The sequence below is a fragment of the Crinia signifera genome, chromosome 8 (genome assembly GCF_055691185.1).
Source record: "Crinia signifera chromosome 8, ASM5569118v1, whole genome shotgun sequence".
Lineage (NCBI taxonomy): Eukaryota > Metazoa > Chordata > Amphibia > Anura > Myobatrachidae > Crinia > Crinia signifera.
The window spans coordinates 89,296,189-89,323,559 of NC_139224.1; the positions used below are offsets into that span (position 1 = coordinate 89,296,189).

General features: G+C 40.1%; 31 non-coding genes and 25 pseudogenes across 31 annotated transcripts; all 56 read right to left on the bottom strand.

The window, feature by feature from the left end:
* Window positions 1-118: 118 nt before the first annotated feature.
* Window positions 119-237, bottom strand: LOC146027595 (5S ribosomal RNA). Its single transcript, XR_014454989.1, has one exon. It is a non-coding gene; the product is annotated as a 5S ribosomal RNA (ribosomal RNA).
* A 491-nt stretch (window positions 238-728) lies between these two features.
* On the bottom strand, window positions 729-847 carry LOC146028755 (5S ribosomal RNA; annotated as a pseudogene).
* A 346-nt stretch (window positions 848-1,193) lies between these two features.
* LOC146034936 (5S ribosomal RNA) lies at window positions 1,194-1,312 on the bottom strand. Its single transcript, XR_014460340.1, has one exon. It is a non-coding gene; the product is annotated as a 5S ribosomal RNA (ribosomal RNA).
* A 345-nt stretch (window positions 1,313-1,657) lies between these two features.
* Window positions 1,658-1,776, bottom strand: LOC146028154 (5S ribosomal RNA; annotated as a pseudogene).
* A 346-nt stretch (window positions 1,777-2,122) lies between these two features.
* Window positions 2,123-2,241, bottom strand: LOC146034458 (5S ribosomal RNA). The gene has a single exon (XR_014459864.1). It is a non-coding gene; the product is annotated as a 5S ribosomal RNA (ribosomal RNA).
* A 345-nt stretch (window positions 2,242-2,586) lies between these two features.
* Window positions 2,587-2,695, bottom strand: LOC146029570 (5S ribosomal RNA; annotated as a pseudogene).
* A 345-nt stretch (window positions 2,696-3,040) lies between these two features.
* Window positions 3,041-3,159, bottom strand: LOC146029240 (5S ribosomal RNA; annotated as a pseudogene).
* Window positions 3,160-3,505: 346 nt separating this feature from the next.
* LOC146027749 (5S ribosomal RNA) lies at window positions 3,506-3,624 on the bottom strand. Its single transcript, XR_014455135.1, has one exon. It is a non-coding gene; the product is annotated as a 5S ribosomal RNA (ribosomal RNA).
* A 345-nt stretch (window positions 3,625-3,969) lies between these two features.
* LOC146032142 (5S ribosomal RNA) lies at window positions 3,970-4,088 on the bottom strand. Its single transcript, XR_014457585.1, has one exon. It is a non-coding gene; the product is annotated as a 5S ribosomal RNA (ribosomal RNA).
* A 345-nt stretch (window positions 4,089-4,433) lies between these two features.
* LOC146028756 (5S ribosomal RNA) lies at window positions 4,434-4,552 on the bottom strand (annotated as a pseudogene).
* Window positions 4,553-4,897: 345 nt separating this feature from the next.
* On the bottom strand, window positions 4,898-5,016 carry LOC146034452 (5S ribosomal RNA). Its single transcript, XR_014459859.1, has one exon. It is a non-coding gene; the product is annotated as a 5S ribosomal RNA (ribosomal RNA).
* Window positions 5,017-5,360: 344 nt separating this feature from the next.
* LOC146028757 (5S ribosomal RNA) lies at window positions 5,361-5,479 on the bottom strand (annotated as a pseudogene).
* Window positions 5,480-5,824: 345 nt separating this feature from the next.
* On the bottom strand, window positions 5,825-5,943 carry LOC146034937 (5S ribosomal RNA). The gene has a single exon (XR_014460341.1). It is a non-coding gene; the product is annotated as a 5S ribosomal RNA (ribosomal RNA).
* A 346-nt stretch (window positions 5,944-6,289) lies between these two features.
* LOC146032143 (5S ribosomal RNA) lies at window positions 6,290-6,408 on the bottom strand. The gene has a single exon (XR_014457586.1). It is a non-coding gene; the product is annotated as a 5S ribosomal RNA (ribosomal RNA).
* A 345-nt stretch (window positions 6,409-6,753) lies between these two features.
* Window positions 6,754-6,862, bottom strand: LOC146029778 (5S ribosomal RNA; annotated as a pseudogene).
* Window positions 6,863-7,208: 346 nt separating this feature from the next.
* LOC146028052 (5S ribosomal RNA) lies at window positions 7,209-7,327 on the bottom strand (annotated as a pseudogene).
* Window positions 7,328-7,672: 345 nt separating this feature from the next.
* Window positions 7,673-7,791, bottom strand: LOC146028759 (5S ribosomal RNA; annotated as a pseudogene).
* A 345-nt stretch (window positions 7,792-8,136) lies between these two features.
* On the bottom strand, window positions 8,137-8,255 carry LOC146034938 (5S ribosomal RNA). Its single transcript, XR_014460342.1, has one exon. It is a non-coding gene; the product is annotated as a 5S ribosomal RNA (ribosomal RNA).
* A 346-nt stretch (window positions 8,256-8,601) lies between these two features.
* LOC146032145 (5S ribosomal RNA) lies at window positions 8,602-8,720 on the bottom strand. Its single transcript, XR_014457588.1, has one exon. It is a non-coding gene; the product is annotated as a 5S ribosomal RNA (ribosomal RNA).
* A 345-nt stretch (window positions 8,721-9,065) lies between these two features.
* LOC146029780 (5S ribosomal RNA) lies at window positions 9,066-9,174 on the bottom strand (annotated as a pseudogene).
* A 346-nt stretch (window positions 9,175-9,520) lies between these two features.
* Window positions 9,521-9,639, bottom strand: LOC146028054 (5S ribosomal RNA; annotated as a pseudogene).
* Window positions 9,640-9,984: 345 nt separating this feature from the next.
* LOC146028157 (5S ribosomal RNA) lies at window positions 9,985-10,103 on the bottom strand (annotated as a pseudogene).
* A 346-nt stretch (window positions 10,104-10,449) lies between these two features.
* LOC146032534 (5S ribosomal RNA) lies at window positions 10,450-10,568 on the bottom strand. The gene has a single exon (XR_014457964.1). It is a non-coding gene; the product is annotated as a 5S ribosomal RNA (ribosomal RNA).
* Window positions 10,569-10,913: 345 nt separating this feature from the next.
* LOC146032146 (5S ribosomal RNA) lies at window positions 10,914-11,032 on the bottom strand. The gene has a single exon (XR_014457590.1). It is a non-coding gene; the product is annotated as a 5S ribosomal RNA (ribosomal RNA).
* A 345-nt stretch (window positions 11,033-11,377) lies between these two features.
* LOC146028760 (5S ribosomal RNA) lies at window positions 11,378-11,496 on the bottom strand (annotated as a pseudogene).
* A 346-nt stretch (window positions 11,497-11,842) lies between these two features.
* Window positions 11,843-11,961, bottom strand: LOC146027574 (5S ribosomal RNA). Its single transcript, XR_014454970.1, has one exon. It is a non-coding gene; the product is annotated as a 5S ribosomal RNA (ribosomal RNA).
* A 345-nt stretch (window positions 11,962-12,306) lies between these two features.
* LOC146034263 (5S ribosomal RNA) lies at window positions 12,307-12,425 on the bottom strand. Its single transcript, XR_014459670.1, has one exon. It is a non-coding gene; the product is annotated as a 5S ribosomal RNA (ribosomal RNA).
* Window positions 12,426-12,770: 345 nt separating this feature from the next.
* Window positions 12,771-12,889, bottom strand: LOC146033708 (5S ribosomal RNA). The gene has a single exon (XR_014459116.1). It is a non-coding gene; the product is annotated as a 5S ribosomal RNA (ribosomal RNA).
* Window positions 12,890-13,234: 345 nt separating this feature from the next.
* On the bottom strand, window positions 13,235-13,353 carry LOC146028761 (5S ribosomal RNA; annotated as a pseudogene).
* A 346-nt stretch (window positions 13,354-13,699) lies between these two features.
* On the bottom strand, window positions 13,700-13,818 carry LOC146034575 (5S ribosomal RNA). The gene has a single exon (XR_014459980.1). It is a non-coding gene; the product is annotated as a 5S ribosomal RNA (ribosomal RNA).
* A 345-nt stretch (window positions 13,819-14,163) lies between these two features.
* Window positions 14,164-14,282, bottom strand: LOC146029074 (5S ribosomal RNA; annotated as a pseudogene).
* Window positions 14,283-14,628: 346 nt separating this feature from the next.
* LOC146034576 (5S ribosomal RNA) lies at window positions 14,629-14,747 on the bottom strand. The gene has a single exon (XR_014459981.1). It is a non-coding gene; the product is annotated as a 5S ribosomal RNA (ribosomal RNA).
* Window positions 14,748-15,092: 345 nt separating this feature from the next.
* Window positions 15,093-15,211, bottom strand: LOC146027336 (5S ribosomal RNA). Its single transcript, XR_014454740.1, has one exon. It is a non-coding gene; the product is annotated as a 5S ribosomal RNA (ribosomal RNA).
* A 344-nt stretch (window positions 15,212-15,555) lies between these two features.
* On the bottom strand, window positions 15,556-15,674 carry LOC146028111 (5S ribosomal RNA; annotated as a pseudogene).
* Window positions 15,675-16,018: 344 nt separating this feature from the next.
* LOC146029143 (5S ribosomal RNA) lies at window positions 16,019-16,137 on the bottom strand (annotated as a pseudogene).
* Window positions 16,138-16,483: 346 nt separating this feature from the next.
* On the bottom strand, window positions 16,484-16,602 carry LOC146027422 (5S ribosomal RNA). Its single transcript, XR_014454824.1, has one exon. It is a non-coding gene; the product is annotated as a 5S ribosomal RNA (ribosomal RNA).
* Window positions 16,603-16,947: 345 nt separating this feature from the next.
* Window positions 16,948-17,066, bottom strand: LOC146034442 (5S ribosomal RNA). Its single transcript, XR_014459849.1, has one exon. It is a non-coding gene; the product is annotated as a 5S ribosomal RNA (ribosomal RNA).
* Window positions 17,067-17,411: 345 nt separating this feature from the next.
* On the bottom strand, window positions 17,412-17,530 carry LOC146033710 (5S ribosomal RNA). Its single transcript, XR_014459118.1, has one exon. It is a non-coding gene; the product is annotated as a 5S ribosomal RNA (ribosomal RNA).
* A 345-nt stretch (window positions 17,531-17,875) lies between these two features.
* Window positions 17,876-17,994, bottom strand: LOC146028762 (5S ribosomal RNA; annotated as a pseudogene).
* A 346-nt stretch (window positions 17,995-18,340) lies between these two features.
* LOC146032535 (5S ribosomal RNA) lies at window positions 18,341-18,459 on the bottom strand. Its single transcript, XR_014457965.1, has one exon. It is a non-coding gene; the product is annotated as a 5S ribosomal RNA (ribosomal RNA).
* A 345-nt stretch (window positions 18,460-18,804) lies between these two features.
* On the bottom strand, window positions 18,805-18,923 carry LOC146029075 (5S ribosomal RNA; annotated as a pseudogene).
* A 346-nt stretch (window positions 18,924-19,269) lies between these two features.
* LOC146034528 (5S ribosomal RNA) lies at window positions 19,270-19,388 on the bottom strand. Its single transcript, XR_014459933.1, has one exon. It is a non-coding gene; the product is annotated as a 5S ribosomal RNA (ribosomal RNA).
* A 345-nt stretch (window positions 19,389-19,733) lies between these two features.
* On the bottom strand, window positions 19,734-19,852 carry LOC146034985 (5S ribosomal RNA). Its single transcript, XR_014460388.1, has one exon. It is a non-coding gene; the product is annotated as a 5S ribosomal RNA (ribosomal RNA).
* Window positions 19,853-20,196: 344 nt separating this feature from the next.
* LOC146028577 (5S ribosomal RNA) lies at window positions 20,197-20,314 on the bottom strand (annotated as a pseudogene).
* A 345-nt stretch (window positions 20,315-20,659) lies between these two features.
* LOC146028447 (5S ribosomal RNA) lies at window positions 20,660-20,778 on the bottom strand (annotated as a pseudogene).
* Window positions 20,779-21,123: 345 nt separating this feature from the next.
* On the bottom strand, window positions 21,124-21,242 carry LOC146028763 (5S ribosomal RNA; annotated as a pseudogene).
* Window positions 21,243-21,588: 346 nt separating this feature from the next.
* On the bottom strand, window positions 21,589-21,707 carry LOC146032537 (5S ribosomal RNA). Its single transcript, XR_014457967.1, has one exon. It is a non-coding gene; the product is annotated as a 5S ribosomal RNA (ribosomal RNA).
* Window positions 21,708-22,052: 345 nt separating this feature from the next.
* Window positions 22,053-22,171, bottom strand: LOC146029076 (5S ribosomal RNA; annotated as a pseudogene).
* A 346-nt stretch (window positions 22,172-22,517) lies between these two features.
* Window positions 22,518-22,636, bottom strand: LOC146032538 (5S ribosomal RNA). Its single transcript, XR_014457968.1, has one exon. It is a non-coding gene; the product is annotated as a 5S ribosomal RNA (ribosomal RNA).
* Window positions 22,637-22,981: 345 nt separating this feature from the next.
* LOC146032147 (5S ribosomal RNA) lies at window positions 22,982-23,100 on the bottom strand. The gene has a single exon (XR_014457591.1). It is a non-coding gene; the product is annotated as a 5S ribosomal RNA (ribosomal RNA).
* Window positions 23,101-23,444: 344 nt separating this feature from the next.
* Window positions 23,445-23,563, bottom strand: LOC146034226 (5S ribosomal RNA). Its single transcript, XR_014459632.1, has one exon. It is a non-coding gene; the product is annotated as a 5S ribosomal RNA (ribosomal RNA).
* A 344-nt stretch (window positions 23,564-23,907) lies between these two features.
* LOC146034816 (5S ribosomal RNA) lies at window positions 23,908-24,026 on the bottom strand. The gene has a single exon (XR_014460220.1). It is a non-coding gene; the product is annotated as a 5S ribosomal RNA (ribosomal RNA).
* A 344-nt stretch (window positions 24,027-24,370) lies between these two features.
* Window positions 24,371-24,489, bottom strand: LOC146029012 (5S ribosomal RNA; annotated as a pseudogene).
* Window positions 24,490-24,835: 346 nt separating this feature from the next.
* LOC146028379 (5S ribosomal RNA) lies at window positions 24,836-24,954 on the bottom strand (annotated as a pseudogene).
* Window positions 24,955-25,299: 345 nt separating this feature from the next.
* LOC146034375 (5S ribosomal RNA) lies at window positions 25,300-25,418 on the bottom strand. Its single transcript, XR_014459782.1, has one exon. It is a non-coding gene; the product is annotated as a 5S ribosomal RNA (ribosomal RNA).
* A 345-nt stretch (window positions 25,419-25,763) lies between these two features.
* LOC146033110 (5S ribosomal RNA) lies at window positions 25,764-25,882 on the bottom strand. The gene has a single exon (XR_014458520.1). It is a non-coding gene; the product is annotated as a 5S ribosomal RNA (ribosomal RNA).
* Window positions 25,883-27,371: the final 1,489 nt, after the last annotated feature.

Genomic DNA, 27,371 nt, shown 5'->3' on the forward strand with positions numbered 1-27,371 from the left:
TAGGTGATGGCTATTGTGTCTGTTTGACCTCTTCCAAATGTCAGTGCTGGCAATAAAAAGAAAAAGTTTCCAATTTAAATAGCTAGAGAATAAAAACAATTTGCCAGTAATGTGAAAAAACCTACAACACCTGGTGTTCCCATGTGGTCTCCCACCCAAGTACTAACAAGGCCCAACACTGCTTAGCTTCCAAGATCAGACGAGATTGGGCCTATCCAATGTGGTATGGCTGTAGGTGAGATAAGGGCACTTTTTTGCCCTCTTCTACTTCTATCACCAGGTAAGCTAATACAAAAGTTTCCTAACTATATTGGCTTACTGAAAAAAATCATGTGTTGGTAATGTAAAAAGACCTACAGGACATGATATTAGCAGGGGGTCTTAAATTAAACTACTAAAGAGGCTCAACACTGTTTAGCTGCCAAAAGCAGTTGGAAAAAAGTTTCCTAACTGTATTGGCTTTCTGAAAAAAATTAATGTGTTGGTAATGTAACAAGACCTACAGGACATGATATTAGCAGGGGGTCTTAAATTAAACTACTAAAGAGGCTCAACACTGTTTAGCTGCCAAAAGCAGTTGGAATTGGGCCTAAACAGTGTGGTAAGTCTTTAGGTGATGGCTATTGTGTCTGTTTGACCTCTTCCAAATGTCTGTGCTGGCAATAAAAAGAAAAAGTTTACAATTTAAATAGCTAGAGAATAAAAACAATTTGCCAGTAATGTGAAAAAACCTACAGCACCAGGTGTTCCCATGTGGTCTCCCACCCAAGTACTAACCAGTCCCAACACTGCTCAGCTTCCAAGATCAGACAAGATTGGGCCTTTCCAATGTGGTATGGCTGTAGGTAAGATACAGGCACTTTTTTGCCCTCTTCTACTTCTATCACCAGGTAAGCTAATAAAAAAGTTTCCTAACTGTATTGGCTTACTGAAAAAAAATAATGTGTTGGTAATGTAAAAAGACCTACAGGACATGATATTAGCAGGGGGTCTTAAATTAAACTACTAAAGAGGCTCAACACTGTTAAGCTGCCAAAAGCAGTTGGAATTGGGCCTAAACAGTGTGGTAAGTCTTTAGGTGATGGCTATTGTATCTGTTTGACCTCTTCCAAATGTCTGTGCTGGCAATAAAAATAAAAAGTTTCCAATTTAAATAGCTAGAGAATAAAAACAATTTGCCAGTAATGTGAAAAAACCTACAGCACCTGGTGTTCCCATGTGTTCTCCCACCCAAGTACTAACCAGGCCCAACACTGCTTAGCTTCCAAGATCAGACGAGATTGGGCCTATCCAATGTGGTATGGCTGTAGGTGAGATAAAGGCACTTTTTTGCCCTCTTCTACTTCTATCACCAGGTAAGCTGATACAAAAGTTTCCTAACTGTATTGGCTTACTGAAAAAAATCATGTGTTGTTAATGTAAAAAGACCTAAAGGACATGATATTAGCAGGGGGTCTTAAATTAAACTACTAAAGAGGCTCAACACTGTTTAGCTGCCAAAAGCATTTGGAATTGGGCCTAAACAGTGTGGTAAGTCTTTAGGTGATGGCTATTGTGTCTGTTTGACCTCTTCCAAATGTCTGTGCTGGCAATAAAAAGAAAAAGTTTCCAATTTAAATAGCTAGAGAATAAAAACAATTTGCCAGTAATGTGAAAAAACCTACAGCACCAGGTGTTCCCATGTGGTCTCCCACCCAAGTACTAACCAGTCCCAACACTGCTTAGCTTCCAAGATCAGACAAGATTGGGCCTATCCAATGTGGTATGGCTGTAGGTGAGATACAGGCACTTTTTTGCTCTCTTCTACTTCTATCACCAGGTAAGCTAATAAAAAAGTTTCCTAACTGTATTGGCTTTCTGAAAAAAATTAATGTGTTGGTAATGTAACAAGACCTACAGGACATGATATTAGCAGGGGGTCTTAAATTAAACTACTAAAGAGGCTCAACACTTTTTAGCTGCCAAAAGCAGTTGGAATTGGGCCTAAACAGTGTGGTAAGTCTTTAGGTGATGGCTATTGTGTCTGTTTGACCTCTTCCAAATGTCTGTGCTGGCAATAAAAAGAAAAAGTTTCCAATTTAAATAGCTAGAGAATAAAAACAATTTGCCAGTAATGTGAAAAAACCTACAGCACCTGGTGTTCCCATGTGGTCTCCCACCCAAGTACTAACCAGGCCCAACACTGCTTAGCTTCCAATATCAGACGAGATTGGGCCTATCCAATGTGGTATGGCTGTAGGTGAGATAAAGGCACTTTTTTGCCCTCTTCTACTTCTATCACCAGGTAAGCTAATACAAAAGTTTCCTAACTGTATTGGCTTACTGAAAAAAATCATGTGTTGGTAATGTAAAAAGACCTACAGGACATGATATTAGCAGGGGGTCTTAAATTAAACTACTAAAGAGGCTCAACACTGTTTAGCTGCCAAAAGCAGTTGGAATTGGGCCTAAACAGTGTGGTAAGTCTTTAGGTGATGGCTATTGTGTCTGTTTGACCTCTTCCAAATGTCTGTACTGGCAATAGAAAGAAAAAGTTTTCAATTTAAATAGCTAGAGAATAAAAACAATTTGCAAGTAATGTGAAAAAACCTACAGCACCTGGTGTTCCCATGTGGTCTCCCACCCAAGTACTAACCAGGCCCAACACTGCTTAGTTTCCAAGATCAGGCCTATCCAATGTGGTATGGCTGTATGTGAGATAAAGGCACTTTTTTGCCCTCTTCTACTTCTATCACCAGGTAAGCTAATACAAAAGTTTCCTAACTGTATTGGCTTACTGAAAAAAATCATGTGTTGGTAATGTAAAAAGACCTAAAGGACATGATATTAGCAGGGGGTCTTAAATTAAACTACTAAAGAGGCTCAACACTGTTTAGCTGCCAAAAGCAGTTGGAATTGGGCCTAAACAGTGTGGTAAGTCTTTAGGTGATGGCTATTGTGTCTGTTTGACCTCTTCCAAATGTCTGTGCTGGCAATAAAAAGAAAAAGTTTCCAATTTAAATAGCTAGAGAATCAAAACAATTTGCCAGTAATGTGAAAAAACGTACAGCACCAGGTGTTCCCATGTGGTCTCCCACCCAAGTACTAACTAGTCCCAACACTGCTTAGCTTCCAAGATCAGACAAGATTGGGCCTATCCAATGTGGTATGGCTGTAGGTGAGATACAGGCACTTTTTTGCTCTCTTCTACTTCTATCACCAGGTAAGCTAATAAAAAAGTTTCCTAACTGTATTGGCTTTCTGAAAAAAATTAATGTGTTGGTAATGTAACAAGACCTACAGGACATGATATTAGCAGGGGGTCTTAAATTAAACTACTAAAGAGGCTCAACACTGTTTAGCTGCCAAAAGCAGTTGGAATTGGGCCTAAACAGTGTGGTAAGTCTTTAGGTGATGGCTATTGTGTCTGTTTGACCTCTTCCAAATGTCTGTGCTGGCAATAAAAAGAAAAAGTTTCCAATTTAAATAGCTAGAGAATAAAAACAATTTGCCAGTAATGTGAAAAAACTTACAGCACCTGGTGTTCCCATGTGGTCTCCCACCCAAGTACTAACCAGGCCCAACACTGCTTAGCTTACAAGATCAGACGAGATTGGGCCTATCCAATGTGGTATGGCTGTAGGTGAGATAAAGGCACTTTTTTGCCCTCTTCTACTTCTATCACCAGGTAAGCTAATACAAAAGTTTCCTAACTGTATTGGCTTACTGAAAAAAATCATGTGTTGGTAATGTAAAAAGACCTACAGGACATGATATTAGCAGGGGGTCTTAAATTAAACTACTAAAGAGGCTCAACACTGTTTAGCTGCCAAAAGCAGTTGGAATTGGGCCTAAACAGTGTGGTAAGTCTTTAGGTGATGGCTATTGTGTCTGTTTGACCTCTTCCAAATGTCTGTACTGGCAATAGAAAGAAAAAGTTTTCAATTTAAATAGCTAGAGAATAAAAACAATTTGCAAGTAATGTGAAAAAACCTACAGCACCTGGTGTTCCCATGTGGTCTCCCACCCAAGTACTAACCAGGCCCAACACTGCTTAGCTTCCAAGATCAGACGAGATTGGGCCCATCCAATGTGGTATGGCTGTAGGTGAAATACAGGCACTTTTTTGCCCTCTTCTACTTCTATCACCAGGTAAGCTAATAAAAATTTTCCTAACTATATTGGCTTACTGAAAAAAATCATGTGTTGGTAATGTAAAAAGACCTACAGGACATGATATTAGCAGGGGGTCTTAAATTAAACTACTAAAGAGGCTCAACACTGTTTTTCTGCCAAAAGCAGTTGGAATTGGGCCTAAACAGTGTGGTAAGTCTTTAGGTGATGGCTATTGTGTCATGTTTGACCTCTTCCAAATGTCTGTGCTGGCAATAAAAAGAAAAAGTTTACAATTTAAATAGCTAGAGAATAAAAACAATTTGCCAGTAATGTGAAAAAACCTACAGCACCAGGTGTTCCCATGTGGTCTCCCACCCAAGTACTAACCAGTCCCAACACTGCTCAGCTTCCAAGATCAGACAAGATTGGGCCTTTCCAATGTGGTATGGCTGTAGGTAAGATACAGGCACTTTTTTGCCCTCTTCTACTTCTATCACCAGGTAAGCTAATACAAAAGTTTCCTAACTGTATTGGCTTACTGAAAAAAATCATGTGTTGGTAATGTAAAAAGACCTACAGGACATGATATTAGCAGGGGGTCTTAAATTAAACTACTAAAGAGGCTCAACACTGTTTAGCTGCCAAAAGCATTTGGAATTGTCCCTAAACAGTGTGGTAAGTCTTTAGGTGATGGCTATTGTGTCTGTTTGACCTCTTCCAAATGTCTGTGCTGGCAATAAAAAGAAAAAGTTTCCAATTTAAATAGCTAGAGAATAAAAACAATTTGCCAGTAATGTGAAAAGACCTAGAGCACCTGGTGTTCCCATGTGGTCTCCCACCCAAGTACTAACCAGGCCCAACACTGCTTAGCTTCCAAGATCAGATGAGATTGGGCCTATCCAATGTGGTATGGCTGTAGGTAAAATACAGGCACTTTTTTGCCCTCTTCTACTTCTATCACCAGGTAAGCTAATAAAAATTTTCCTAACTATATTGGCTTACTGAAAAAAATCATGTGTTGGTAATGTAAAAAGACCTACAGGACATGATATTAGCAGGGGGTCTTAAATTAAACTACTAAAGAGGCTCAACACTGTTTTGCTGCCAAAAGCAGTTGGAATTGGGCCTAAACAGTGTGGTAAGTCTTTAGGTGATGGCTATTGTGTCTGTTTGACCTCTTCCAAATGTCTGTGCTGGCAATAAAAAGAAAAAGTTTACAATTTAAATAGCTAGAGAATAAAAACAATTTGCCAGTAATGTGAAAAAACCTACAGCACCAGGTGTTCCCATGTGGTCTCCCACCCAAGTACTAACCAGTCCCAACACTGCTCAGCTTCCAAGATCAGACAAGATTGGGCCTTTCCAATGTGGTATGGCTGTAGGTAAGATACAGGCACTTTTTTGCCCTCTTCTACTTCTATCACCAGGTAAGCTAATAAAAAAGTTTCCTAACTGTATTGGCTTACTGAAAAAAATAATGTGTTGGTAATGTAAAAAGACCTACAGGACATGATATTAGCAGGGGGTCTTAAATTAAACTACTAAAGAGGCTCAACACTGTTTAGCTGCCAAAAGCAGTTGGAATTGGGCCTAAACAGTGTGGTAAGTCTTTAGGTGATGGCTATTGTGTCTGTTTGACCTCTTCCAAATGTCTGTGCTGGCAATAAAAATAAAAAGTTTCCAATTTAAATAGCTAGAGAATAAAAACAATTTGCCAGTAATGTGAAAAAACCTACAGCACCTGGTGTTCCCATGTGTTCTCCCACCCAAGTACTAACCAGGCCCAACACTGCTTAGCTTCCAAGATCAGACGAGATTGGGCCTATCCAATGTGGTATGGCTGTAGGTGAGATACAGGCACTTTTTTGCTCTCTTCTACTTCTATCACCAGGTAAGCTAATAAAAAAGTTTCCTAACTGTATTGGCTTTCTGAAAAAAATTAATGTGTTGGTAATGTAACAAGACCTACAGGACATGATATTAGCAGGGGGTCTTAAATTAAACTACTAAAGAGGCTCAACACTGTTTAGCTGCCAAAAGCAGTTGGAATTGGGCCTAAACAGTGTGGTAAGTCTTTAGGTGATGGCTATTGTGTCTGTTTGACCTCTTCCAAATGTCTGTACTGGCAATAGAAAGAAAAAGTTTTCAATTTAAATAGCTAGAGAATAAAAACAATTTGCAAGTAATGTGAAAAAACCTACAGCACCTGGTGTTCCCATGTGGTCTCCCACCCAAGTACTAACCAGGCCCAACACTGCTTAGCTTCCAAGATCAGACGAGATTGGGCCCATCCAATGTGGTATGGCTGTAGGTGAAATACAGGCACTTTTTTGCCCTCTTCTACTTCTATCACCAGGTAAGCTAATAAAAATTTTCCTAACTATATTGGCTTACTGAAAAAAATCATGTGTTGGTAATGTAAAAAGACCTACAGGACATGATATTAGCAGGGGGTCTTAAATTAAACTACTAAAGAGGCTCAACACTGTTTTTCTGCCAAAAGCAGTTGGAATTGGGCCTAAACAGTGTGGTAAGTCTTTAGGTGATGGCTATTGTGTCATGTTTGACCTCTTCCAAATGTCTGTGCTGGCAATAAAAAGAAAAAGTTTACAATTTAAATAGCTAGAGAATAAAAACAATTTGCCAGTAATGTGAAAAAACCTACAGCACCAGGTGTTCCCATGTGGTCTCCCACCCAAGTACTAACCAGTCCCAACACTGCTCAGCTTCCAAGATCAGGCCTTTCCAATGTGGTATGGCTGTAGGTAAGATACAGGCACTTTTTTGCCCTCTTCTACTTCTATCACCAGGTAAGCTAATAAAAAAGTTTCCTAACTGTATTGGCTTACTGAAAAAAAATAATGTGTTGGTAATGTAAAAAGACCTACAGGACATGATATTAGCAGGGGGTCTTAAATTAAACTACTAAAGAGGCTCAACACTGTTTAGCTGCCAAAAGCAGTTGGAATTGGGCCTAAACAGTGTGGTAAGTCTTTAGGTGATGGCTATTGTATCTGTTTGACCTCTTCCAAATGTCTGTGCTGGCAATAAAAATAAAAAGTTTCCAATTTAAATAGCTAGAGAATAAAAACAATTTGCCAGTAATGTGAAAAAACCTACAGCACCTGGTGTTCCCATGTGTTCTCCCACCCAAGTACTAACCAGGCCCAACACTGCTTAGCTTCCAAGACCAAACGAGATTGGGCCTATCCAATGTGGTATGGCTGTAGGTGAGATAAAGGCACTTTTTTGCCCTCTTCTACTTCTATCACCAGGTAAGCTAATACAAAAGTTTCCTAACTGTATTGGCTTACTGAAAAAAATCATGTGTTGGTAATGTAAAAAGACCTAAAGGACATGATATTAGCAGGGGGTCTTAAATTAAACTACTAAAGAGGCTCAACACTGTTTAGCTGCCAAAAGCATTTGGAATTGGGCCTAAACAGTGTGGTAAGTCTTTAGGTGATGGCTATTGTGTCTGTTTGACCTCTTCCAAATGTCTGTGCTGGCAATAAAAAGAAAAAGTTTCCAATTTAAATAGCTAGAGAATCAAAACAATTTGCCAGTAATGTGAAAAAACCTACAGCACCAGGTGTTCCCATGTGGTCTCCCACCCAAGTACTAACCAGTCCCAACACTGCTCAGCTTCCAAGATCAGACAAGATTGGGCCTTTCCAATGTGGTATGGCTGTAGGTAAGATACAGGCACTTTTTTGCCCTCTTCTACTTCTATCACCAGGTAAGCTAATAAAAAAGTTTCCTAACTGTATTGGCTTACTGAAAAAAATAATGTGTTGGTAATGTAAAAAGACCTACAGGACATGATATTAGCAGGGGGTCTTAAATTAAACTACTAAAGAGGCTCAACACTGTTTAGCTGCCAAAAGCAGTTGGAATTGGGCCTAAACAGTGTGGTAAGTCTTTAGGTGATGGCTATTGTGTCTGTTTGACCTCTTCCAAATGTCTGTGCTGGCAATAAAAATAAAAAGTTTCCAATTTAAATAGCTAGAGAATAAAAACAATTTGCCAGTAATGTGAAAAAACCTACAGCACCTGGTGTTCCCATGTGTTCTCCCACCCAAGTACTAACCAGGCCCAACACTGCTTAGCTTCCAAGATCAGACGAGATTGGGCCTATCCAATGTGGTATGGCTGTAGGTGAGATACAGGCACTTTTTTGCTCTCTTCTACTTCTATCACCAGGTAAGCTAATAAAAAAGTTTCCTAACTGTATTGGCTTTCTGAAAAAAATTAATGTGTTGGTAATGTAACAAGACCTACAGGACATGATATTAGCAGGGGGTCTTAAATTAAACTACTAAAGAGGCTCAACACTGTTTAGCTGCCAAAAGCAGTTGGAATTGGGCCTAAACAGTGTGGTAAGTCTTTAGGTGATGGCTATTGTGTCTGTTTGACCTCTTCCAAATGTCTGTACTGGCAATAGAAAGAAAAAGTTTTCAATTTAAATAGCTAGAGAATAAAAACAATTTGCAAGTAATGTGAAAAAACCTACAGCACCTGGTGTTCCCATGTGGTCTCCCACCCAAGTACTAACCAGGCCCAACACTGCTTAGCTTCCAAGATCAGACGAGATTGGGCCCATCCAATGTGGTATGGCTGTAGGTGAAATACAGGCACTTTTTTGCCCTCTTCTACTTCTATCACCAGGTAAGCTAATAAAAATTTTCCTAACTATATTGGCTTACTGAAAAAAATCATGTGTTGGTAATGTAAAAAGACCTACAGGACATGATATTAGCAGGGGGTCTTAAATTAAACTACTAAAGAGGCTCAACACTGTTTTTCTGCCAAAAGCAGTTGGAATTGGGCCTAAACAGTGTGGTAAGTCTTTAGGTGATGGCTATTGTGTCATGTTTGACCTCTTCCAAATGTCTGTGCTGGCAATAAAAAGAAAAAGTTTACAATTTAAATAGCTAGAGAATAAAAACAATTTGCCAGTAATGTGAAAAAACCTACAGCACCAGGTGTTCCCATGTGGTCTCCCACCCAAGTACTAACCAGTCCCAACACTGCTCAGCTTCCAAGATCAGGCCTTTCCAATGTGGTATGGCTGTAGGTAAGATACAGGCACTTTTTTGCCCTCTTCTACTTCTATCACCAGGTAAGCTAATAAAAAAGTTTCCTAACTGTATTGGCTTACTGAAAAAAAATAATGTGTTGGTAATGTAAAAAGACCTACAGGACATGATATTAGCAGGGGGTCTTAAATTAAACTACTAAAGAGGCTCAACACTGTTTAGCTGCCAAAAGCAGTTGGAATTGGGCCTAAACAGTGTGGTAAGTCTTTAGGTGATGGCTATTGTATCTGTTTGACCTCTTCCAAATGTCTGTGCTGGCAATAAAAATAAAAAGTTTCCAATTTAAATAGCTAGAGAATAAAAACAATTTGCCAGTAATGTGAAAAAACCTACAGCACCTGGTGTTCCCATGTGTTCTCCCACCCAAGTACTAACCAGGCCCAACACTGCTTAGCTTCCAAGACCAAACGAGATTGGGCCTATCCAATGTGGTATGGCTGTAGGTGAGATAAAGGCACTTTTTTGCCCTCTTCTACTTCTATCACCAGGTAAGCTAATACAAAAGTTTCCTAACTGTATTGGCTTACTGAAAAAAATCATGTGTTGGTAATGTAAAAAGACCTAAAGGACATGATATTAGCAGGGGGTCTTAAATTAAACTACTAAAGAGGCTCAACACTGTTTAGCTGCCAAAAGCATTTGGAATTGGGCCTAAACAGTGTGGTAAGTCTTTAGGTGATGGCTATTGTGTCTGTTTGACCTCTTCCAAATGTCTGTGCTGGCAATAAAAAGAAAAAGTTTCCAATTTAAATAGCTAGAGAATCAAAACAATTTGCCAGTAATGTGAAAAAACCTACAGCACCAGGTGTTCCCATGTGGTCTCCCACCCAAGTACTAACCAGTCCCAACACTGCTTAGCTTCCAAGATCAGACAAGATTGGGCCTATCCAATGTGGTATGGCTGTAGGTGAGATACAGGCACTTTTTTGCTCTCTTCTACTTCTATCACCAGGTAAGCTAATAAAAAAGTTTCCTAACTGTATTGGCTTTCTGAAAAAAATTAATGTGTTGGTAATGTAACAAGACCTACAGGACAAGATATTAGCAGGGGGTCTTAAATTAAACTACTAAAGAGGCTCAACACTGTTTAGCTGCCAAAAGCAGTTGGAATTGGGCCTAAACAGTGTGGTAAGTCTTTAGGTGATGGCTATTGTGTCTGTTTGACCTCTTCCAAATGTCTGTGCTGGCAATAAAAAGAAAAAGTTTCCAATTTAAATAGCTAGAGAATAAAAACAATTTGCCAGTAATGTGAAAAAACCTACAGCACCTGGTGTTCCCATGTGGTCTCCCACCCAAGTACTAACCAGGCCCAACACTGCTTAGCTTCCAAGATCAGACGAGATTGGGCCTATCCAATGTGGTATGGCTGTAGGTGAGATAAAGGCACTTTTTTGCCCTCTTCTACTTCTATCACCAGGTAAGCTAATACAAAAGTTTCCTAACTGTATTGGCTTACTGAAAAAAATCATGTGTTGGTAATGTAAAAAGACCTACAGGACATGATATTAGCAGGGGGTCTTAAATTAAACTACTAAAGAGGCTCAACACTGTTTAGCTGCCAAAAGCAGTTGGAATTGGGCCTAAACAGTGTGGTAAGTCTTTAGGTGATGGCTATTGTGTCTGTTTGACCTCTTCCAAATGTCTGTACTGGCAATAGAAAGAAAAAGTTTTCAATTTAAATAGCTAGAGAATAAAAACAATTTGCAAGTAATGTGAAAAAACCTACAGCACCTGGTGTTCCCATGTGGTCTCCCACCCAAGTACTAACCAGGCCCAACACTGCTTAGCTTCCAAGATCAGACGAGATTGGGCCCATCCAATGTGGTATGGCTGTAGGTGAAATACAGGCACTTTTTTGCCCTCTTCTACTTCTATCACCAGGTAAGCTAATAAAAATTTTCCTAACTATATTGGCTTACTGAAAAAAATCATGTGTTGGTAATGTAAAAAGACCTACAGGACATGATATTAGCAGGGGGTCTTAAATTAAACTACTAAAGAGGCTCAACACTGTTTTTCTGCCAAAAGCAGTTGGAATTGGGCCTAAACAGTGTGGTAAGTCTTTAGGTGATGGCTATTGTGTCATGTTTGACCTCTTCCAAATGTCTGTGCTGGCAATAAAAAGAAAAAGTTTACAATTTAAATAGCTAGAGAATAAAAACAATTTGCCAGTAATGTGAAAAAACCTACAGCACCAGGTGTTCCCATGTGGTCTCCCACCCAAGTACTAACCAGTCCCAACACTGCTCAGCTTCCAAGATCAGACAAGATTGGGCCTTTCCAATGTGGTATGGCTGTAGGTAAGATACAGGCACTTTTTTGCCCTCTTCTACTTCTATCACCAGGTAAGCTAATAAAAAAGTTTCCTAACTGTATTGGCTTACTGAAAAAAAATAATGTGTTGGTAATGTAAAAAGACCTACAGGACATGATATTAGCAGGGGGTCTTAAATTAAACTACTAAAGAGGCTCAACACTGTTTAGCTGCCAAAAGCAGTTGGAATTGGGCCTAAACAGTGTGGTAAGTCTTTAGGTGATGGCTATTGTATCTGTTTGACCTCTTCCAAATGTCTGTGCTGGCAATAAAAATAAAAAGTTTCCAATTTAAATAGCTAGAGAATAAAAACAATTTGCCAGTAATGTGAAAAAACCTACAGCACCTGGCGTTCCCATGTGTTCTCCCACCCAAGTACTAACCAGGCCCAACACTGCTTAGCTTCCAAGATCAGACGAGATTGGGCCTATCCAATGTGGTATGGCTGTAGGTGAGATAAAGGCACTTTTTTGCCCTCTTCTACTTCTATCACCAGGTAAGCTAATACAAAAGTTTCCTAACTGTATTGGCTTACTGAAAAAAATCATGTGTTGGTAATGTAAAAAGACCTAAAGGACATGATATTAGCAGGGGGTCTTAAATTAAACTACTAAAGAGGCTCAACACTGTTTAGCTGCCAAAAGCATTTGGAATTGGGCCTAAACAGTGTGGTAAGTCTTTAGGTGATGGCTATTGTGTCTGTTTGACCTCTTCCAAATGTCTGTGCTGGCAATAAAAAGAAAAAGTTTCCAATTTAAATAGCTAGAGAATAAAAACAATTTGCCAGTAACGTGAAAAAACCTACAGCACCTGTTGTTCCCATATGGTCTCCCACCCAAGTACTAACCAGGCCCAACACTGCTTAGCTTCCAAGATCAGACGAGATTGGGCCTATCCAATGTGGTATGGCTGTAGGTGAGATACAGGCACTTTTTTGCCCTCTTCTACTTCTATCACCAGGTAAGCTAATAAAAAAGTTTCCTAACTGTATTGGCTTACTGAAAAAAATCATGTGTTGGTAATGTAAAAAGACCTACAGGACATTATATTAGCTGGGGGTCTTAAATTAAACTAATAAAGAGACTCAACACTGTTTAGCTGCAAAAAACAGTTGGAATTGGGCCTAAACAGTGTGGTAAGTCTTTAGGTGATGGCTTTTGTGTCTGTTTGACCTCTTCCAAATGCCTGTGCTGGCAATAAAAAGAAAAAGTTTCCAATTTAAATAGCTAGAGAATAAAAACAATTTGCCAGTAATGTGAAAAAACCTACAGCACCTGGTGTTCCCATGTGGTCTCCCACCCAAGTACTAACCAGGCCCAACACTGCTTAGCTTCCAAGATCAGGTGAGATTGGGCCTATCCAATGTGGTATGGCTGTAGGTGAAATAAAGGCACTTTTTTGCCCTCTTCTACTTCTATCACCAGGTAAGCTAATAAAAAAGTTTCCTAACTATATTGGCTTACTGAAAAAAATCATGTGTTGGTAATGTAAAAAGACCTACAGGACATGATATTAGCAGGGGGTCTTAAATTAAACTACTAAAGAGGCTCAACACTGTTTTGCTGCCAAAAGCATTTGGAATTGGGCCTAAACAGTGTGGTAAGTCTTTAGGTGATGGCTATTGTGTCTGTTTGACCTCTTCCAAATGTCTGTGCTGGCAATAAGAAGAAAAAGTTTACAATTTAAATAGCTAGAGAATAAAAACAAATTGCCAGTAATGTGAAAAAACCTACAGCACCAGGTGTTCCCATGTGGTCTCCCACCCAAGTACTAACCAGTCCCAACACTGCTCAGCTTCCAAGATCAGACAAGATTGGGCCTTTCCAATGTGGTATGGCTGTAGGTGAGATACAGGCACTTTTTTGCCCTCTTCTACTTCTATCACCAGGTAAGCTAATAAAAAAGTTTCCTAACTGTATTGTCTTACTGAAAAAAATTAATGTGTTGGTAATGTAAAAAGACCTACAGGACATGATATTAGCAGGGGGTCTTAAATTAAACTACTAAAGAGGCTCAACACTGTTTAGCTGCCAAAAGCAGTTGGAATTGGGCCTAAACAGTGTGGTAAGTCTTTAGGTGATGGCTATTGTGTCTGTTTGACCTCTTCCAAATGTCTGTGCTGGCAATAAAAAGAAAAAGTTTCCAATTTAAATAGCTGGAGAATAAAAACAATTTGCCAGTAATGTGAAAAAACCTACAGCACCTGGTGTTCCCATGTGGTCTCCCACCCAAGTACTAACCAGGCCCAACACTGCTTAGCTTACAAGATCAGACGAGATTGGGCCTATCCAATGTGGTATGGCTGTAGGTGAGATAAAGGCACTTTTTTGCCCTCTTCTACTTCTATCACCAGGTAAGCTAATACAAAAGTTTCCTAACTGTATTGGCTTACTGAAAAAAATCATGTGTTGGTAATGTAAAAAGACCTACAGGACATGATATTAGCAGGGGGTCTTAAATTAAACTACTAAAGAGGCTCAACACTGTTTAGCTGCCAAAAGCATTTGGAATTGGGCCTAAACAGTGTGGTAAGTCTTTAGGTGATGGCTATTGTGTCTGTTTGACCTCTTCCAAATGTCTGTGCTGGCAATAAAAAGAAAAAGTTTCCAATTTAAATAGCTAGAGAATAAAAACAATTTGCCAGTAATGTGAAAAAACCTAGAGCACCAGGTGTTCCCATGTGGTCTCCCACCCAAGTACTAACCAGTCCCAACACTGCTTAGCTTCCAAGATCAGACAAGATTGGGCCTATCCAATGTGGTATGGCTGTAGGTGAGATACAGGCACTTTTTTGCTCTCTTCTTCTTCTATCACCAGGTAAGCTAATAAAAAAGTTTCCTAACTGTATTGGCTTACTGAAAAAAATTAATGTGTTGGTAATGTAAAAAGACCTACAGGACATGATATTAGCAGGGGGTCTTAAATTAAACTACTAAAGAGGCTCAACACTGTTTAGCTGCCAAAAGCAGTTGGAATTGGGCCTAAACAGTGTGGTAAGTCTTTAGGTGATGGCTATTGTGTCTGTTTGACCTCTTCCAAATGTCTGTGCTGTCAATAAAAAGAAAAAGTTTCCAATTTAAATAGCTAGAGAATAAAAACAATTTGCCAGTAATGTGAAAAAACCTACAGCACCTGGTGTTCCCATGTGGTCTCCCACCCAAGTACTAACCAGGCCCAACACTGCTTAGCTTACAAGATCAGACGAGATTGGGCCTATCCAATGTGGTATGGCTGTAGGTGAGATAAATGCACTTTTTTGCCCTCTTCTACTTCTATCACCAGGTAAGCTAATACAAAAGTTTGCTAACTGTATTAGCTTACTGAAAAAAATCATGTGTTGGTAATGTAAAAAGACCTACAGGACATGATATTAGCAGGGGGTCTTAAATTAAACTACTAAAGAGGCTCAACACTGTTTAGCTGCCAAAAGCATTTGGAATTGGGGCTAAACAGTGTGGTAAGTCTTTAGGTGATGGCTATTGTGTCTGTTTGACCTCTTCCAAATGTCTGTACTGGCAATAGAAAGAAAAAGTTTCCAATTTAAATAGCTAGAGAATAAAAACAATTTGCCAGTAATGTGAAAAAACCTACAGCACCTGGTGTTCCCATGTGGTCTCCCACCCAAGTACTAACCAGGCCCAACACTGCTTAGCTTCCAAGATCAGGCGAGATTGGGCCTATCCAATGTGATATGGCTGTAGGTGAGATAAAGGCACTTTTTTGCCCTCTTCTACTTCTATCACCAGGTAAGCTAATAAAAAAGTTTCCTAACTGTATTGGCTTACTGAAAAAAATCATGTGTTGGTAATGTAAAAAGACCTACAGGACATGATATTAGCAGGGGGTCTTAAATTAAACTACTAAGAGGCTCAACACTGTTTAGCTGCCAAAAGCATTTGGAATTGTCCCTAAACAGTGTGGTAAGACTTTAGGTGATGGCTATTGTGTCTGTTTGACCTCTTCCAAATGTCTGTGCTGGCAATAAATAGAAAAAGTTTCCAATTTAAATAGCTAGAGAATAAAAACAATTTGCCAGTAATGTGAAAAGACCTAGAGCACTTGGTGTTCCCATGTGGTCTCCCACCCAAGTACTAACCAGGCCCAACACTGCTTAGCTTCCAAGATCAGACGAGATTGGGCCTATCCAATGTGGTATGGCTGTAGGTAAAATACAGGCACTTTTTTGCCCTCTTCTACTTCTATCACCAGGTAAGCTAATAAAAATTTTCCTAACTATATTGGCTTACTGAAAAAAATCATGTGTTGGTAATGTAAAAAGACCTACAGGACATGATATTAGCAGGGGGTCTTAAATTAAACTACTAAAGAGGCTCAACACTGTTTTGCTGCCAAAAGCATTTGGAATTGGGCCTAAACAGTGTGGTAAGTCTTTAGGTGATGGCTATTGTGTCTGTTTGACCTCTTCCAAATGTCTGTGCTGGCAATAAAAAGAAAAAGTTTACAATTTAAATAGCTAGAGAATAAAAACAATTTGCCAGTAATGTGAAAAAACCTACAGCACCAGGTGTTCCAATGTGGTCTCCCACCCAAGTACTAACCAGTCCCAACACTGCTCAGCTTCCAAGATCAGACAAGATTGGGCCTTTCCAATGTGGTATGGCTGTAGGTGAGATACAGGCACTTTTTTGCCCTCTTCTACTTCTATCACCAGGTAAGCTAATAAAAAAGTTTCCTAACTGTATTGGCTTACTGAAAAAAATTAATGTGTTGGTAATGTAAAAAGACCTACAGGACATGATATTAGCAGGGGGTCTTAAATTAAACTACTAAAGAGGCTCAACACTGTTTAGCTGCCAAAAGCAGTTGGAATTGGGCCTAAACAGTGTGGTAAGTCTTTAGGTGATGGCTATTGTGTCTGTTTGACCTCTTCCAAATGTCTGTGCTGGCAATAAAAATAAAAAGTTTCCAATTTAAATAGCTAGAGAATAAAAACAATTTGCCAGTAATTTGAAAAAACCTACAGCACCTGGTGTTCCGATGTGGTCTCCCACCCAAGTACTAACCAGGCCCAACACTGCTTAGCTTCCAAGATCAGGCGAGATTGGGCCTATCCAATGTGGTATGGCTGTAGGTGAGATAAAGGCACTTTTTTGCCCTCTTCTACTTCTATCACCAGGTAAGCTAATAAAAAAGTTTCCTAACTGTATTGGCTTACTGAAAAAAATCATGTGTTGGTAATGTAAAAAGACCTAAAGGACATGATATTAGCAGGGGGTCTTAAATTAAACTACTAAAGAGGATCAACACTGTTTAGCTGCCAAAAGCATTTGGAATTGGGCCTAAACAGTGTGGTAAGTCTTTAGGTGATGGCTATTGTGTTTGTTTGACCTCTTCCAAATGTCTGTACTGGCAATATAAAGAAAAAGTTTCCAATTTAAATAGCTAGAGAATAAAAACAATTTGCCAGTAATGTGAAAAAATCTACAGCACCTGGTGTTCCCATATGGTCTCCCACCCAAGTACTAACCAGGCCCAACACTGCTTAGCTTCCAAGATCAGACGAGATTGGGCCTATCCAATGTGGTATGGCTGTAGGTGAGATACAGGCACTTTTTTGCCCTCTTCTACTTCTATCACCAGGTAAGCTAATAAAAAAGTTTCCTAACTGTATTGGCTTACTGAAAAAAATCATGTGTTGGTAATGTAAAAAGACCTACAGGACATTGTATTAGCTGGGGGTCTTAAATTAAACTAATAAAGAGACTCAACACTGTTTAGCTGAAAAAACCAGTTGGAATTGGGCCTAAACAGTGTGGTAAGTCTTTAGGTGATGGCTTTTGTGTCTGTTTGACCTCTTCCAAATGTCTGTGCTGGCAATAAAAAGAAAAAGTTTCCAATTTAAATAGCTAGAGAATAAAAACAATTTGCCAGTAATGTGAAAAAACCTACAGCACCTGGTGTTCCCATGTGGTCTCCCACCCAAGTACTAACCAGGCCCAACACTGCTTAGCTTCCAAGATCAGGTGAGATTGGGCCTATCCAATGTGGTATGGCTGTAGGTGAGATAAAGGCACTTTTTTGCCCTCTTCTACTTCTATCACCAGGTAAGCTAATAAAAAAGTTTCCTAACTATATTGGCTTACTGAAAAAAATCATGTGTTGGTAATGTAAAAAGACCTACAGGACATGATATTAGCAGGGGGTCTTAAATTAAACTACTAAAGAGGCTCAACACTGTTTTGCTGCCAAAAGCATTTGGAATTGGGCCTAAACAGTGTGGTAAGTCTTTAGGTGATGGCTATTGTGTCTGTTTGACCTCTTCCAAATGTCTGTGCTGGCAATAAAAAGAAAAAGTTTACAATTTAAATAGCTAGAGAATAAAAACAATTTGCCAGTAATGTGAAAAAACCTACAGCACCAGGTGTTCCCATGTGGTCTCCCACCCAAGTACTAACCAGTCCCAACACTGCTCAGCTTCCAAGATCAGACAAGATTGGGCCTTTCCAATGTGGTATGGCTGTAGGTGAGATACAGGCACTTTTTTGCCCTCTTCTACTTCTATCACCAGGTAAACTAATAAAAAAGTTTCCTAACTGTATTGTCTTACTGAAAAAAATTAATGTGTTGGTAATGTAAAAAGACCTACAGGACATGATATTAGCAGGGGGTCTTAAATTAAACTACTAAAGAGGCTCAACACTGTTTAGCTGCCAAAAGCAGTTGGAATTGGGCCTAAACAGTGTGGTAAGTCTTTAGGTGATGGCTATTGTGTCTGTTTGACCTCTTCCAAATGTCTGTGCTGGCAATAAAAAGAAAAAGTTTCCAATTTAAATAGCTAGAGAATAAAAACAATTTGCCAGTAATGTGAAAAAACCTACAGCACCTGGTGTTCCCATGTGGTCTCCCACCCAAGTACTAACCAGGCCCAACACTGCTTAGCTTCCAAGATCAGACGAGATTGGGCCTATCCAATGTGGTATGGCTGTAGGTGAGATAAAGGCACTTTTTTGCCCTCTTCTACTTCTATCACCAGGTAAGCTAATACAAAAGTTTCCTAACTGTATTGGCTTACTGAAAAAAATCATGTGTTGGTAATGTAAAAAGACCTACAGGACATGATATTAGCAGGGGGTCTTAAATTAAACTACTAAAGAGGCTCAACACTGTTTAGCTGCCAAAAACATTTGGAATTGGGCCTAAACAGTGTGGTAAGTCTTTAGGTGATGGCTATTGTGTCTGTTTGACCTCTTCCAAATGTCTGTGCTGGCAATAAAAAGAAAAAGTTTCCAATTTAAATAGCTAGAGAATAAAAACAATTTGCCAGTAATGTGAAAAAACCTAGAGCACCAGGTGTTCCCATGTGGTCTCCCACCCAAGTACTAACCAGTCCCAACACTGCTTAGCTTCCAAGATCAGACAAGATTGGGCCTATCCAATGTGGTATGGCTGTAGGTGAGATACAGGCACTTTTTTGCTCTCTTCTTCTTCTATCACCAGGTAAGCTAATAAAAAAGTTTCCTAACTGTATTGGCTTACTGAAAAAAATTAATGTTTTGGTAATGTAAAAAGACCTACAGGACATGATATTAGCAGGGGGTCTTAAATTAAACTACTAAAGAGGCTCAACACTGTTTAGCTGCCAAAAGCAGTTGGAATTGGGCCTAAACAGTGTGGTAAGTCTTTAGGTGATGGCTATTGTGTCTGTTTGACCTCTTCCAAATGTCTGTGCTGTCAATAAAAAGAAAAAGTTTCCAATTTAAATAGCTAGAGAATAAAAACAATTTGCCAGTAATGTGAAAAAACCTACAGCACCTGGTGTTCCCATGTGGTCTCCCACCCAAGTAATAACCAGGCCCAACACTGCTTAGCTTCCAAGATCAGACGAGATTGGGCCTATCCAATGTGGTATGGCTGTAGGTGAGATAAATGCACTTTTTTGCCCTCTTCTACTTCTATCACCAGGTAAGCTAATACAAAAGTTTCCTAACTGTATTGGCTTACTGAAAAAAATCATGTGTTGGTAATGTAAAAAGACCTACAGGACATGATATTAGCAGGGGGTCTTAAATTAAACTACTAAAGAGGCTCAACACTGTTTAGCTGCCAAAAGCATTTGGAATTGGGGCTAAACAGTGTGGTAAGTCTTTAGGTGATGGCTATTGTGTCTGTTTGATCTCTTCCAAATGTCTGTACTGGCAATAGAAAGAAAAAGTTTTCAATTTAAATAGCTAGAGAATAAAAACAATTTGCAAGTAATGTGAAAAAACCTACAGCACCTGGTGTTCCCATGTGGTCTCCCACCCAAGTACTAACCAGGCCCAACACTGCTTAGCTTTCAAGATCAGACGAGATTGGGCCTATCCAATGTGGTATGGCTGTAGTTAAAATACAGGCACTTTTTTGCCCTCTTCTACTTCTATCACCAGGTAAGCTAATAAAAATTTTCCTAACTATATTGGCTTACTGAAAAAAATCATGTGTTGGTAATGTAAAAAGACCTACAGGACATGATATTAGCAGGGGGTCTTAAATTAAACTACTAAAGAGGCTCAACACTGTTTAGCTGCCAAAAGCAGTTGGAATTGGGCCTAAACAGTGTGGTAAGTCTTTAGGTGATGGCTATTGTGTCTGTTTGACCACTTCCAAATGTCTGTGCTGGCAATAAAAAGAAAAAGTTTCCAATTTAAATAGCTAGAGAATAAAAACAATTTGCCAGTAATTTGAAAAAACCTACAGCACCTGGTGTCCGATGTGGTCTCCCACCCAAGTACTAACCAGGCCCAACACTGCTTAGCTTCCAAGATCAGGCGAGATTGGGCCTATCCAATGTGGTATGGCTGTAGGTGAGATAAAGGCACTTTTTTGCCCTCTTCTACTTCTATCACCAGGTAAGCTAATAAAAAAGTTTCCTAACTGTATTGGCTTACTGAAAAAAATCATGTGTTGGTAATGTAAAAAGACCTACAGGACATTATATTAGCTGGGGGTCTTAAATTAAACTAATAAAGAGACTCAACACTGTTTAGCTGCAAAAAACAGTTGGAATTGGGCCTAAACAGTGTGGTAAGTCTTTAGGTGATGGCTTTTGTGTCTGTTTGACCTCTTCCAAATGTCTGTGCTGGCAATAAAAAGAAAAAGTTTCCAATTTAAATAGCTAGAGAATAAAAACAATTTGCCAGTAATGTGAAAAAACCTACAGCACCTGGTGTTCCCATGTGGTCTCCCACCCAAGTACTAACCATGCCCAACACTGCTTAGCTTCCAAGATCAGGTGAGATTGGGCCTATCCAATATGGTATCGCTGTAGGTGAGATAAAGGCACTTTTTTGCCCTCTTCTACTTCTATCACCAGGTAAGCTAATAAAAAAGTTTCCTAACTATATTGGCTTACTGAAAAAAATCATGTGTTGGTAATGTAAAAAGACCTACAGGACATGATATTAGCAGGGGGTCTTAAATTAAACTACTAAAGAGGCTCAACACTGTTTTGCTGCCAAAAGCATTTGGAATTGGGCCTAAACAGTGTGGTAAGTCTTTAGGTGATGGCTATTGTGTCTGTTTGACCTCTTCCAAATGTCTGTGCTGGCAATAAGAAGAAAAAGGTTACAATTTAAATAGCTAGAGAATAAAAACAATTTGCCAGTAATGTGAAAAAACCTACAGCACCAGGTGTTCCCATGTGGTCTCCCACCCAAGTACTAACCAGTCCCAACACTGCTCAGCTTCCAAGATCAGACAAGATTGGGCCTTTCCAATGTGGTATGGCTGTAGGTGAGATACAGGCACTTTTTTGCCCTCTTCTACTTCTATCACCAGGTAAGCTAATAAAAAAGTTTCCTAACTGTATTGTCTTACTGAAAAAAATTAATGTGTTGGTAATGTAAAAAGACCTACAGGACATGATATTAGCAGGGGGTCTTAAATTAAACTACTAAAGAGGCTCAACACTGTTTAGCTGCCAAAAGCAGTTGGAATTGGGCCTAAACAGTGTGGTAAGTCTTTAGGTGATGGCTATTGTGTCTGTTTGACCTCTTCCAAATGTCTGTGCTGGCAATAAAAAGAAAAAGTTTCCAATTTAAATAGCTGGAGAATAAAAACAATTTGCCAGTAATGTGAAAAAACCTACAGCACCTGGTGTTCCCATGTGGTCTCCCACCCAAGTACTAACCAGGCCCAACACTGCTTAGCTTCCAAGATCAGACGAGATTGGGCCTATCCAATGTGGTATGGCTGTAGGTGAGATAAAGGCACTTTTTTGCCCTCTTCTACTTCTATCACCAGGTAAGCTAATACAAAAGTTTCCTAACTGTATTGGCTTACTGAAAAAAATCATGTGTTGGTAATGTAAAAAGACCTACAGGACATGATATTAGCAGGGGGTCTTAAATTAAACTACTAAAGAGGCTCAACACTGTTTAGCTGCCAAAAGCAGTTGGAATTGGGCCTAAACAGTGTGGTAAGTCTTTAGGTGATGGCTATTGTGTCTGTTTGACCTCTTCCAAATGTCTGTGCTGGCAATAAAAAGAAAAAGTTTCCAATTTAAATAGCTAGAGAATAAAAACAATTTGCCAGTAATGTGAAAAAACCTAGAGCACCAGGTGTTCCCATGTGGTCTCCCACCCAAGTACTAACCAGTCCCAACACTGCTTAGCTTCCAAGATCAGACAAGATTGGGCCTATCCAATGTGGTATGGCTGTAGGTGAGATACAGGCACTTTTTTGCTCTCTTCTTCTTCTATCACCAGGTAAGCTAATAAAAAAGTTTCCTAACTGTATTGGCTTACTGAAAAAAATTAATGTGTTGGTAATGTAAAAAGACCTACAGGACATGATATTAGCAGGGGGTCTTAAATTAAACTACTAAAGAGGCTCAACACTGTTTAGCTGCCAAAAGCAGTTGGAATTGGGCCTAAACAGTGTGGTAAGTCTTTAGGTGATGGCTATTGTGTCTGTTTGACCTCTTCCAAATGTCTGTGCTGTCAATAAAAAGAAAAAGTTTCCAATTTAAATAGCTAGAGAATAAAAACAATTTGCCAGTAATGTGAAAAAACCTACAGCACCTGGTGTTCCCATGTGGTCTCCCACCCAAGTACTAACCAGGCCCAACACTGCTTAGCTTCCAAGATCAGACGAGATTGGGCCTATCCAATGTGGTATGGCTGTAGGTGAGATAAATGCACTTTTTTGCCCTCTTCTACTTCTATCACCAGGTAAGCTAATACAAAAGTTTCCTAACTGTATTAGCTTACTGAAAAAAATCATGTGTTGGTAATGTAAAAAGACCTACAGGACATGATATTAGCAGGGGGTCTTAAATTAAACTACTAAAGAGGCTCAACACTGTTTAGCTGCCGAAAGCATTTGGAATTGGGGCTAAACAGTGTGGTAAGTCTTTAGGTGATGGCTATTGTGTCTGTTTGATCTCTTCCAAATGTCTGTACTGGCAATAGAAAGAAAAAGTTTTCAATTTAAATAGCTAGAGAATAAAAACAATTTGCAAGTAATGTGAAAAAACCTACAGCACCTGGTGTTCCCATGTGGTCTCCCACCCAAGTACTAACCAGGCCCAACACTGCTTAGCTTCCAAGATCAGACGAGATTGGGCCCATCCAATGTGGTATGGCTGTAGGTGAAATACAGGCACTTTTTTGCCCTCTTCTACTTCTATCACCAGGTAAGCTAATAAAAATTTTCCTAACTATATTGGCTTACTGAAAAAAATCATGTGTTGGTAATGTAAAAAGACCTACAGGACATGATATTAGCAGGGGGTCTTAAATTAAACTACTAAAGAGGCTCAACACTGTTTTGCTGCCAAAAGCAGTTGGAATTGTCCCTAAACAGTGTGGTAAGTCTTTAGGTGATGGCTATTGTGTCTGTTTGACCTCTTCCAAATGTCTGTACTGGCAATAGAAAGAAAAAGTTTCCAATTTAAATAGCTAGAGAATAAAAACAATTTGCCAGTAATGTGAAAAAACCTACAGCACCTGGTGTTCCCATGTGGTCTCCCACCCAAGTACTAACCAGGCCCAACACTGCTTAGCTTCCAAGATCAGGCGAGATTGGGCCTATCCAATGTGGTATGGCTGTAGGTGAGATAAAGGCACTTTTTTGCCCTCTTCTACTTCTATCACCAGGTAAGCTAATAAAAAAGTTTCCTAACTGTATTGGCTTACTGAAAAAAATCATGTGTTGGTAATGTAAAAAGACCTACAGGACATGATATTAGCAGGGGGTCTTAAATTAAACTACTAAGAGGCTCAACACTGTTTAGCTGCCAAAAGCATTTGGAATTGTCCCTAAACAGTGTGGTAAGTCTTTAGGTGATGGCTATTGTGTCTGTTTGACCTCTTCCAAATGTCTGTGCTGGCAATAAAAAGAAAAAGTTTCCAATTTAAATAGCTAGAGAATAAAAACAATTTGCCAGTAATGTGAAAAGACCTAGAGCACCTGGTGTTCCCATGTGGTCTCCCACCCAAGTACTAACCAGGCCCAACACTGCTTAGCTTCCAAGATCAGACGAGATTGGGCCTATCCAATGTGGTATGGCTGTAGGTAAAATACAGGCACTTTTTTGCCCTCTTCTACTTCTATCACCAGGTAAGCTAATAAAAATTTTCCTAACTATATTGGCTTACTGAAAAAAATCATGTGTTGGTAATGTAAAAAGACCTACAGGACATGATATTAGCAGGGGGTCTTAAATTAAACTACTAAAGAGGCTCAACACTGTTTTGCTGCCAAAAGCATTTGGAATTGGGCCTAAACAGTGTGGTAAGTCTTTAGGTGATGGCTATTGTGTCTGTTTGACCTCTTCCAAATGTCTGTGCTGGCAATAAAAAGAAAAAGTTTACAATTTAAATAGCTAGAGAATAAAAACAATTTGCCAGTAATGTGAAAAAACCTACAGCACCAGGTGTTCCCATGTGGTCTCCCACCCAAGTACTAACCAGTCCCAACACTGCTCAGCTTCCAAGATCAGACAAGATTGGGCCTTTCCAATGTGGTATGGCTATAGGTGAGATACAGGCACTTTTTTGCCCTCTTCTACTTCTATCACCAGGTAAGCTAATAAAAAAGTTTCCTAACTGTATTGGCTTACTGAAAAAAATTAATGTGTTGGTAATGTAAAAAGACCTACAGGACATGATATTAGCAGGGGGTCTTAAATTAAACTACTAAAGAGGCTCAACACTGTTTAGCTGCCAAAAGCAGTTGGAATTGGGCCTAAACAGTGTGGTAAGTCTTTAGGTGATGGCTATTGTGTCTGTTTGACCTCTTCCAAATGTCTGTGCTGGCAATAAAAATAAAAAGTTTCCAATTTAAATAGCTAGAGAATAAAAACAATTTGCCAGTAATTTGAAAAAACCTACAGCACCTGGTGTTCCGATGTGGTCTCCCACCCAAGTACTAACCAGGCCCAACACTGCTTAGCTTCTAAGATCAGGCGAGATTGGGCCTATCCAATGTGGTATGGCTGTAGGTGAGATAAAGGCACTTTTTTGCCCTCTTCTACTTCTATCACCAGGTAAGCTAATAAAAAAGTTTCCTAACTGTATTGGCTTACTGAAAAAAATCATGTGTTGGTAATGTAAAAAGACCTACAGGACATGATATTAGCAGGGGGTCTTAAATTAAACTACTAAAGAGGATCAACACTGTTTAGCTGCCAAAAGCATTTGGAATTGGGCCTAAACAGTGTGGTAAGTCTTTAGGTGATGGCTATTGTGTTTGTTTGACCTCTTCCAAATGTCTGTACTGGCAATATAAAGAAAAAGTTTCCAATTTAAATAGCTAGAGAATAAAAACAATTTGCCAGTAATGTGAAAAAACCTACAGCACCTGGTGTTCCCATATGGTCTTCCACCCAAGTACTAACCAGGCCCAACACTGCTTAGCTTCCAAGATCAGACGAGATTGGGCCTATCCAATGTGGTATGGCTGTAGGTGAGATACAGGCACTTTTTTGCCCTCTTCTACTTCTATCACCAGGTAAGCTAATAAAAAAGTTTCCTAACTGTATTGGCTTACTGAAAAAAATCATGTGTTGGTAATGTAAAAAGACCTACAGGACATTATATTAGCTGGGGGTCTTAAATTAAACTAATAAAGAGACTCAACACTGTTTAGCTGCAAAAACCAGTTGGAATTGGGCCTAAACAGTGTGGTAAGTCTTTAGGTGATGGCTTTTGTGTCTGTTTGACCTCTTCCAAATGTCTGTGCTGGCAATAAAAAGAAAAATTTTCCAATTTAAATAGCTAGAGAATAAAAACAATTTGCCAGTAATGTGAAAAAACCTACAGCACCTGGTGTTCCCATGTGGTCTCCCACCCAAGTACTAACCAGGCCCAACATTGCTTAGCTTCCAAGATCAGGTGAGATTGGGCCTATCCAATGTGGTATGGCTGTAGGTGAGATAAAGGCACTTTTTTGCCCTCTTCTACTTCTATCACCAGGTAAGCTAATAAAAAAGTTTCCTAACTATATTGGCTTACTGAAAAAAATCATGTGTTGGTAATGTAAAAAGACCTACAGGACATGATATTAGCAGGGGGTCTTAAATTAAACTACTAAAGAGGCTCAACACAAAAAGAGTGCGGAATGGGACGGGGGCGTGACCACGGAATGTAGGGAGTAGGACGTGTGCGTTACTCTCTCCCGCTCCATGATGTAAAGAAGGTATCCTGAGCACATCTCCCCACCTCTGATTTCGGAGTATACATGCCAGAAAAGTGAAAGCGGCAGGAGCTAATCTCTGGAAGTCTGAGCCGGGTTACAGCGGCGCCGCTTGGAGACCGGTGGAAAGCCCCGCGAGACCTGAGAGCCCGGCGCAGCCTGGTGACGTACGTGGGGACGAGACAGGCGGGCGCGGCGTGCAGGAAGCAACGCCAGCCGGTCGAAAGCACACCGCGGCGAAGGAGAGGCTGTGGGACGAGATATCCTCAGGGGGGAAAAAGCTGGACCATAACGGTGACCCTGAATGCCCGAACGGAGCTCCAGTACACAGACGCCCAAGGGGTTGAGCAGCGGAGTCGAAGGGTGCCGGAAGCTTAGACACTTGCATCGCATACCCGCTAGGGGAGACCTCGTTCAGCAGCAGCCGGGGAGAAGAGTCAAGGGGGTCGTGAGAGGACCCAAAGACGGAGACCAAGGGACCGGCTGGGAAGAGGCAACGGAGTCCAGTGGCAGGGCTCCGGAACACTGGCGGGGAGGCAGTCATCGGAAAACGAAGCGGGTGAGCCTGCTAATGAAGGTACCACTATAAATAAATAAACAGGGGCTAACCAAGACTGTTGAGCTGTACATTGACAACTGCCGGATTCCTTTTTTGAGCTTAGAGGCATTTTTTCTGTATTTCTGGACAATTATAAAAACAAAGAAGTGAACTGAACTGTCCAGGTGTGTGCTGTACTGCATAGAGGGGATCAGTGTACCAGGGGAGTAAGGATTAAAGGTGGGGTACCAGGACCAAGGACACTAAGGGCAGAGTCGGCTGATCAGTGTATACAGGGTGTACCCTGACAACTACCTGGGCACGACAATACCCAGTATAATGGGGAAATCTAAGGACACCACTGCGGCAAATAAGCTAGCTAAATTTGCTAGAACCCCAGCCACCCCAACACCATCTGCAGCTAAAAATGATGGAACCCCCCCCACTACCCCCCCAGAGAACGCAGAGAACACATTAGAGCCGGCCTCCATTCAGAAAGTATTAGACGCATTATCGGCCAGTGAGGGTCGTTTAACAATCAAGATTGGGAAAATTCAGGAGGATCTTGATATCATACGCCTCTCAGTTCAAAAAGTAAAGGAGCGGACTACTGAAGTGGAAAAAAGGACTTCAGAGTTAGAAGATATAGTAACCCCAATGGTTAAGAATATGGAGAGCATGAGGGTAC